Raw genomic sequence first — 9,824 nt, forward strand, 5'->3', positions numbered from 1 at the left:
TACGAGCTTGTAGGTCTGCTATTTTTCAATAGGCTATAGCTAATATTTTAACATAATGTTTAAAACACCAAAAGTGGGTTCCCGCCCCCAAAATGGGTTAATGCTATTCAGGTTATTTCTTTTACAATAAAAGTCGAAAAGGGACACTTGTTTTCAGCAACAAACTAGAAGAATTAGCGAGGCTTAAACGGTGAAAATAAGAGCCTCGCAAGAAAAGTATTTCCAGAAAACATGCAGGAAAAGTGTTGGAACGGCACATCTGTACCTCGGCTGGAGAGAACACTCTGACTCCAACTCCTCACAGTCCTGTAGGCCAGGACAGTCCCAACTCCTCACAGTCCTGTAGGCCAGGACAGTTCCAACTCCTCACAGTCCTGTAGGCCAGGACAGTTCCAACTCCTCACAGTCCTGTAGGCCAGGACAGTTCCAACTCCTCACAGTCCTGTAGGCCAGGACAGTTCCAACTCCTCACAGTCCTGTAGGCCAGGACAGTTCCCAAACCTTTTTCATGTCAAGGACCCCCAGTTTGATATGCATATATAGAAATGCCATTTAATGGCATTTCTATCTCTGGGGGACCCCAAATTATATTGTAAAATCAATGTTAATTCAACTCTGAGAGTGTATAAATGGAGGTTCCATTTGTACACTCTCAGAGTTATACAGACCCATAAGGGTTCATTTGGTTCCAAACTATATCATTTAGCATGGGGACCCCCTGGAACTCCCTCAAGGACCCCTATAGGGACCCCACTGTGGGAACTAATGTTGTAGTCAATGCACTGGGTGGATGGGTGGGCCCTTTAGCATCAACTTTCAACATTCAGGCGGACCTGAATTCAGTCACACATCTTCAAAATCCTGACAGTTTTCTGAAAGACCGTATGTTTCTGTATCAGTGGTGCTCAATATTTCATCTTCCAGGGACCTCCCCAGAAGCAAAGATTTGACTTAAAATGTTCACACTGTAAATATTCAAAGATTTGAGGCACATTTTCACGATTTTTCTAAAATAGCAGACCTACAAGTTATGCGCTATGAGCTTGTAGATCTGCTATTTTTCAATAGCTAAAGTATAACAATGCTTTAAAACACCAAAAAAGGGTTCCCGCTCAAAATGGGTTAAAGATTATAAGTAATTCATACTCCATTGCTCAATGGTTGGTAATCTCTTGCCAAAAGATAATTGCTCTTCAAGCTAACAGCTTACTTTCCAGTATTGTGGAGTTAAATGAAGCTTAAGGAATCTACTTTCACCATTATAATTTCACCGCAGACTGACTGGTAATATTGACGTCACGTATACGTGTCTTCAACAGTCTATATAATGAAACACAGACTGAATACTGCTTATATAGTATACTGTATATGGTTTAGTGCACTGTATACAGTTGTATCTACTGCATAGGTTCTCTTTTATTCCGCTTCCCTGCATTAAAACACAATCAGTGCGCTGATAATAAACACAAATATTATGCTGCAATACCTTTACTATTTTGGCCTATACCGTCAACCTCTGAGTGTTATGAGAATCGACACATGTATTTGCCATGAGACAGCCCAACTGGTTCTCATGCTCAGCAGTCAAAATGGTACTTTTGTCATCTGCAGGGTGATGTCTCACCGCAAACGTGTACATATTTGACAAATGGGGGAACGTTATGGGAACCATTAAAAAATGAGCAGTTTTGGCATTAAACTAACCTATACAAATCTTGTGTATACAACAAGCCTATCTCAGTCGGTATATAAAGTGCTTGCCTTTTCAATCGCGGCGTTCTGGCTTTGATTGCGGGGCTACCGCCAACTCAGCGTATGAGTATAGCTCGGCTGTGGGGTAACTAAGACATGCAGTATAAGTATTGCTGACAGACAGTTGGTGTGAGAACTCCACCTCAGCAATCTATCTATCCGTTGTTAAGGGGGGGATGATACCCTCGTTGCTTGACTGACTCTGACAGTATATAAGCCACTACGACCTCTAAATACTCACTCATAGAAACTTCAACCTGACCTTAATTAAACTAACAGCCCCCTGTTGTAACCTCAACCAAAGTGACTCTATAAGAACTGTCTCCCCCAATGCATAACATGTGTGTTTATGTCCACATTATGTCTGTTGTTTGTTTGACTAGTAGTTTTTTATCTTGTCACATTATGCTGATGTGAAGTCTCAATTTCAATTTCCCTTTGGGTAAGTAAGTAAGTAAGTAAGTAAGTAAGTAAGTAAATAAATAAATAAATAAATAAATAAATAAATAAATAAATAAATAAATACATAAATACATAAATTCATAAATTCATAAATAAATAAATAAATAAATAAATACATAAATACATACATACATAAAGTTTTTGTCATCTCATCTCTCAACCTTAAAAAAGGTGCTTTGACCAAAATGACTGTGCCTACCACCCGTAACCAAAACAACAATGCCGTAACCATAAATTAACAGTGGCTAACCATGTAACCAAATAATATTTATGGTGTCGTTATAATGGTCCACATTTCAAATATTCAAATATTGCTGCACAGCTTTGTCATGAGAAAACATACTGTTAAAGGAGTCGCAGACAGGGTTTCAAAGCAAAGATGTACAGTAATCTGATAATAATCTGTAATCCATCATTGTTCTGTACAGTTTGGCACAGTTTATATACGCAGTGTCTTAACCCATTTAGGCGAAATAACAAAAACACGTTCGCTCTGAAAGAATATATATTCAAAGAATTGTGCCACATTTTTACATTCATTATCCTTCATTAAATCACTGTTGATTTTGTAGACTAAAACTATGACGGAAAAAAATGTTTGTCAACTGTCGTCTACTTTTTTTTTTTTTACTGGCGAGAAATAAATAAAGACAAAATTAAAAACTACAAGCTGTGATGACTACAACTAAGACGGAATATATTGACCTTTTCATCAGCAAATGGAAACCCAAAGTAAAACGCTATGTCTAGTGGACTTGATCCATCCATCCATCCATCCATGCATCTTCAACTGCTTTAACCCATTTAGGCCTGAAAATAATGTCTTCTAAATCCTGACCGTTTTCTGAAATACCTATGTTTCTAGGCCTACTGTAGATCACTCAATATTTCATGTCAAGTGCCCCAAAAATGATCTGTAATGGGCCTCCGAGACCCCCATCTGAAAATATGTTGTTCCAGGGACTTATACGCAGAAGCAAAGTTTTGAGTTAAAAACGTTTGTTCTGAAAAAATATATTCCAAAATTGAGGCACATTTTTCACGATTTAAAAGAAATAGCAGACCTACAAGCTCATAGCGCGCCACTCGGTGGCGCGCTACGAGCTTGTAGGTCTGCTATTTTCCAATAGCTAAATTATAACATGGCTTAATATCCATAGTCGGGTCGCGGGGGGCAACAGCTCCACCAGAGTGCTCCAGACTTCCCTCTCCAGAGCAACATTATAGTGACTTCCTCCTGGGGGAGATTCCCGAGTCGTTCCAATAAGGCCAGTGAGTCGATGTGTTTCCTCCAACTGCGCCTCGGTCTGCCCCGGGGTCTCCTCCCAGTGGGACGTGCCTCGTAGAGTATAGAGTAGGAGGAGTAGAGATCCAGTATAACTAAAAGACATGTCATTTTATGTCCGGGTGTTGCATTTAGCACTGTATATGTTTCTTTTCCCTTTTTGCTTCCTTTATGATGAATTCCTGTTCTGTTCTTTAACTATATAGAAGTGTCTATTTGTACGTCTCTTAATGTTTTGATGAATTGAACATGGTGGACCCTGTTGTAAACAAGTGTAATGCTTAATTGGGTCGTCCACTCACAGTTAACAGTCTTTGTATTGAGTTTGTGCTCGAAATGTACTGTAATTCTGCAAACTGTTAATAAATATTTCAATCAATCAATCAATCAAACTCTCCCCCTCCCTCTCCTCCAGACCCTACGGAGTCCACGCCGGCCGTGCTGGACAGCTTCCAGTCCGGGGAGGTGCAGGTGGGGCTCAGCGTGGAGCTGCCCTGCGTGGCCTCGGGCTACCCCAACCCCTCGGTGCGCTGGCTGAAGGACGGCCGGCCGCTGCCCGCCGACTCCCGCTGGACGCGCCGCCTCACGGGCCTCACCGTGTCCGACCTGCGCCTGGAGGACAGCGGCAACTACATCTGTGAGGTCACCAACAGCTTCGGCTCCAAGGAGGTGACCGGGCACCTCAACGTCATAGGTACGGTTAAGACTCCACCCCGTTCTTCTGACCTGAGATCAGATTCTAAAAAAAATGTCTTCTATACATCCTGACAGTTTTCCATTCTCTGACCTCAGATCAGATTCTAAAAAATGTCTTCTATACATCCTGACAGTTTTGCATTCTGACCTGAGATCAGATTCTGAAAAAATGTCTTCTATACATCCTGACAGTTTTTCCATTCTGACCTGAGATCAGATTCTAAAAATTGTCTTCTATACATCCTGACAGTTTTGCATTCTGACCTCAGATCAGATTTAAAAAAATGTCTTCTACGTCAGTCGCTCTTTGATTTTTCAAAAAATAGCAGACCTATATAGCGTGCCACTCGGTGGCACGCTACGAGCTTGTAGATCTGTAGTTTAGTGGCTATTGAGCTAAACTAAACACAGTCGCTTTATTTATCCAGCGCGATAATGTTTGAAATGTAAATATTGGAATGGAATTTTTTCATATCAAAGCACGTTATTTATTTGGCATTTTGAGCCACACCCATTTGCTTCTGATTTTTTTTCTTTTCTTCATATAGCTTCAAATATATTGGTTGTTCAGTTTGACCCACCAGTTTTTTGGAGATATGGCTTATATAGAGTAATGTCTTGCGGAAAACAGTGAGTTGACAAAACAGGTTCACTTCTGTGGACTTTTTTTACATTGATTGATTGTCAGCTCTGACATTTATTTCAGACGTGCTCTAGTATGTTGAAGAGTCTGCCTGTGCTGTTAAATCATTTTGGATTCAAAAACAGAAAATCTGTTTTTCTTCCTCTCCTGAACAGTTATTCTTGTCGCCATGACTGTCTGTGTCAAAAAGAGTCACAAATGGCTTCTATTGTCGCATTGGAACTGTTCTATTATCGCATTGGAACTTTTCAGGCATAGAAAGCCTAGCAAATCTACAAGCTCATATAGCACTGAGTGCCGTGCCATATGAGCTTGTATAGGTCTGCTATTTTGAAAAATTCGTGAAAATGTAGTGAACGTTTTAACTCAAATCTTTGCTTCTGGGGGGGGGGGGGGGGTCGCTGGAAGTTGGAACAACATATTTTCAGATGGGGGTCGGCGGCGCCAGTGGCACGCTATGAGCTTGTAGATCTGCTATTTTGGAAAAATCGTAAAAAATTGCGACACAAATCTATGAATATATAATCTTTCGGAGCGAACGTTTGTTTTATTTCGACGTCGGGCCTAAATGGATCGATCAATCGATCAATCAATCAATCAATCAATCAATCAATCAATCAATCAATCAATCAATCAATAAATCCTCCTCCTCATGTGTGTGTCCGTCCCCGTGCAGAGCCACTGCGGGTCACTCTGTCGCCCAAGAACCTGAAGACGGGCATCAGCAGCACCGTCATCCTGTCGTGCGCCGTCCAGGGCTCGCCCCACTTCGCCGTGTCGTGGTACCGCAACACGGAGCCGGTGCTGCCCGACCAGCACTTCTCCATCCAGGGCACGCACAACGAGACGCTGTTCATCTCCGCCGCGCAGAAGAGGCACTCGGGCGCCTACCAGTGCTTCGCCACGCGCAAGGGCCAGACGGCGCAGGACTTCTCCATCATACTGCTGGAAGGTGAGGAGGAGGAGGAGGAGCGTGTGTGTGTGTGTGTGTGTGTGTCTGTGTGTGTCTGTGTGTGTCTGTGTGTGTCTGTGTGTGTGTGTGTGTGTGTGTGTGTGGAAGGAAGAATAGACACAAACAAAAACTCAACTAACAACACAATACGGGAAAGAAAAAGAAAAGAAAAAGGACAAAAAGTTAAAGAAAAAAAGGCTGCATTTTTCATATTACAATAAACATTCAATGAAATTCTATTGCAATATCGCTAGGCTGAGAGAAGAGATTCCACTTTCCCCATTTTTTATAGAATTTATCCTCTTGTAGTCTCAGTATGAATGTTAGTTTTTCCATAGAATACAGTTCCTCAATAATGTCCATCCATTGATCTTTCGTTGGTGGGTCCTGTTGGTACCAGCGTCGTGTGATTGCTTTCATTCATTTTTTTTAACAAGCTCTCTCTCTCTCTCTCTCTCTCTCTCTCTCTCTCTCTCTCTCTCTCTCTCTCTCTCTCTCTCCCTGCAGACGGCACGCCGCGCATCATCGCGTCCTTCAGCGAGCGCGTGGTGGTGCCCGGCGAGCCCTTCTCGCTGGTGTGCGCCGCCAAGGGCGCGCCGCCGCCCGCCATCACCTGGACGCTGGACGACGAGCCGGTGGCGCGCTGGCGGCGACCCGGCGCGCGGCGTCCGCGCCTCCCAGTACACGCTGTCCAACGGCAGCACCGTGGGCCACGTCAACGTCAGCGCGCCGCAGATCCGCGACGGGGGCGTGTATCGCTGCGCCGCACGCAACTCGGCCGGCCGCCGCCGAGTACCAAGCGCGCATAAACGTAAGAGGTGCCTGTCTACTTTTACAATATCACTACATTATATATTATACAACAACGAGGGCCTCGTCTCACGTACGGGCTGACCCCCCTCCCCCTCCCCTCCCCCCTCCTCCCCTCCCCCCCCTCCACCCCTATGCTCCCCTATACTATACCCTCAAGTGGTTCCAAGCTTTTCTTTTCTTCAAGGTGTCAAGGCGACCTCCCGCAAATTGACACCAATAGCCCCGCCGCCGCGGACCCCCCGTTTTGAAAAGATATCCCCCTCATAAGAGAGATCTTTATTTTACGGCTTTTACGGCTATAGCAGTCATGATTATCAACCCATTTAAGGTAGAGTAAGTGATTTCACTTAAAAAACCTTAGGTTTCGTTTTGGCTGTGGGACCTAAGCCTTCGTCCAATCAGGATAGAGAGTCAAAAACAAAACCTAAGGGACAAGGAGGAACTCCTTATATGGTCAGCACACTCTATAGTAGAGAGGACTATCACAACAAAACTAAAATAAGTGATATTTGAATTAAGTGAAATCACTTACTCTACCTTTAATTTCAAGGAATACCCCCCCCCCCCTCTCATAGTTTGACATGCATATTAGTCCAATTTAATGGCATTTTCTATCTGGGACCCCAATTTATATTGAAAAATATACAAATGGAACCAAATGTTTGTACACTCTCAGATATACAGACCCATAAGGGTCTCAGATACAGACCCATAGGGTCTCAGATACAGACCCCATAAGGGTCTCAGATACAGACCCATAAGGGTCTCAGATGCAGACCCATAAGGGTCTCAGATGCAGACCCATAAGGGTCTCAGATGCAGACCCATAAGGGTTCTCAGATGCAGACCCATAAGGGTCTCAGATACAGACCCATAAGGGTCTCAGATACAGACCCATAAGGGTCCATTTGGTTCCAAACTATCATTTAACTGAGGGGACGCCCTGGATCTCGCTCAAGGACCCCTGGGGGTCCCCGGACCCCACTTTGGGAACCACTGCTCTATCCTATACCCTATCCTATATCCTATCTAAACTATTCTTTACTCCTCTGTCTGTCTCTCTCTCTCTGTCTCTGAGTCAATATGTGTATTTTATCTGTGTTTGCTCTAGTGTGTGTTCATAGTATGTCTATGTTCATTACATTATATGTTATTCCTTGGTTTGGGTTATTTTTGTCTTGTCTTGGTGCGTTCTTCATTCTTACTTCCAGCTTTATCTTCTTCTTTATTTTCTGTCCTGTTTTTTTTCCAGCACTGTCTGTTTCGTTCTTGTTGTTCTCTCTCGACCCATGACGTTTATCTGTCTCTCATTTGATTTCTCTGTCTCGTCTCTTTGTCAAGGTACTCACGCGCACGCACACACGTGCACGCGCACACTCACAAACACGCAGGCGCACACACACACACACACACACACACACACACACACACACACGCACACGTGCACGCGCACACACACACACACACACACACACACACACACACACACACACACACACACACACACACACACACACACACACACACACACACACACACACACACACACACACACACACACACACACAGCTAAGGCAAAGACTCCAGATATAGGCCAGAACCTCAGGGACGTGCACGCATAGACATCAAAGGGGGCTTCAGCCCCTGCCCTTTAGCCCCTAGCTTTTACCATGTCTGTAAAAACAACTGCCCTCTCCTTACCATGTCTGTAAAACAACTGCCCTCTCCTTACCATGTCTGTAAAACAACTGCCCTCTCCTTACCATGTCTGTAAAACAACTGCCCTCTCCTGACCAACGAACGCAGCGTTTATACTAGACGTGACAGAAATACAAACGCCACTCCTTTCCTTTCCAGTTTCCACGCCATATACCGGAACACTGCAGCATTCAGTAGAATTGCCTTTTCTCCTGAACTTGTCTCCTGAACTTGAACGCAGCATTCAGTAGAACTGCCTTTTCTGCTGAACTTGTCTCCTGAACTTGAACGCAGCATTCAGTAGAATTGCCTTTTCTCCTGAACTTGTCTCCTGAACTTGAACGCAGCATTCAGTAGAATTGCCTTTTCTCCTGAACTTGTCTCCTGAACTTGAACGCAGCATTCAGTAGAATTGCCTTTTCTCCTGAACTTGTCTCCTGAACTTGAACGCAGCATTCAGTAGAACTGCCTTTTCTCCTGAAGTCTCCTGAACTTGAACGCAGCATTTTGAACGTTGAACAAATTAATTAATTAATGAATCCAAGCCGTTACACCGCATCTCCACTACAGCTAAAAGAGCACAGAGAGCGCCCCGAAAAATAGCCGATCTACAAGCTCTCAACGCGTCGCAGCGCGACGCGTTGAGAGCTTGTAGATCTGCTATTTTCGCTATTCTTTTTTCTCCAGCCCCTGCCCCTCTCTAAAACACTCTCTGCACGTCCTCCTCTGGGCCGAACTGGAGATTTGAAATGTGAGACGGGTAGAAACCGTATAAGGAGCAGAACAAACAGATGGCCGTCATGGACAGACATGAGGCTAGAGCACCCAGGAGGAGGAGGGAGGAGCTGAGTGCGTGTGCGCGTGTGCGTGTTCGTGCGTGTGTGTGTGTGTGTGTGCGTGTGTGTGTGACTGTGTGTGCGTGGAGGGGGGTGATGGTGAACCCTATAGTGACAGAGCTGGTGATGTCACTGTCATCGGGGACAACAGCCATGAAGAGTGACAGTGACGGACAGCACTGTATCTCTCTCTCTCTCTCTCTCTCTCTCTCTCTCTCTCTCTCTCTCTCTCTCTCTCCTCCTCTCTCCTCTCTCTCTCTCTCTCTCTCTCTCTGCGTGTGTGTGTGAGTTGTGTAGTTGTGACATGTGACTATGCTCTAAGGAGACGTGCCAAAACGATTATTGGCGTGAGAATGAGCCAAAGAGTCTTAGCCCCTCCAGTAACGCAAGCTGACACAAATACTGACACACGCACACTCACGCGAGCGCGCACAACACGCACGCACGCACACTCACGCGAGCGCGCACACACGCACGCACGCCACACTCACGCGCGCGTACACACGCACACTCACGCGCAACGCCTGCAGATAAAATGCTTCATAGCAGAGACGGTGTCCACTCATTGTAATTTGAGACACCGTGCACGTTCACAATGCAGCCAATCCTAATCAGCTGCAGGTATTTAGCAGTGAACGTGTATACAGCAAACGATGCAGATGTAACTATCAATAGTTTATTATGATT

The 9,824-nt window shown here is 44.6% G+C and overlaps 1 pseudogene across 1 annotated transcript in view; it reads left to right on the forward strand.

Moving 5' to 3' along the window:
- LOC308312235 (cell adhesion molecule DSCAML1-like) overlaps positions 1–6,614 on the forward strand; it is a 6,977-nt pseudogene extending 363 nt beyond the window's left edge. The window contains exons 2-4 of the transcript XR_013966216.1: positions 3,915–4,193; positions 5,515–5,790; positions 6,298–6,614. The product of XR_013966216.1 is annotated as a cell adhesion molecule DSCAML1-like (transcript). The remainder of the gene's footprint in view (positions 1–3,914; positions 4,194–5,514; positions 5,791–6,297) is intronic.
- Positions 6,615–9,824: the final 3,210 nt, after the last annotated feature.

The sequence above is a fragment of the Protomyctophum bolini genome (genome assembly GCF_963924005.1).
Source record: "Protomyctophum bolini genome assembly, contig: SCAFFOLD_841, whole genome shotgun sequence".
NCBI classification, from domain to species: domain Eukaryota; kingdom Metazoa; phylum Chordata; class Actinopteri; order Myctophiformes; family Myctophidae; genus Protomyctophum; species Protomyctophum bolini.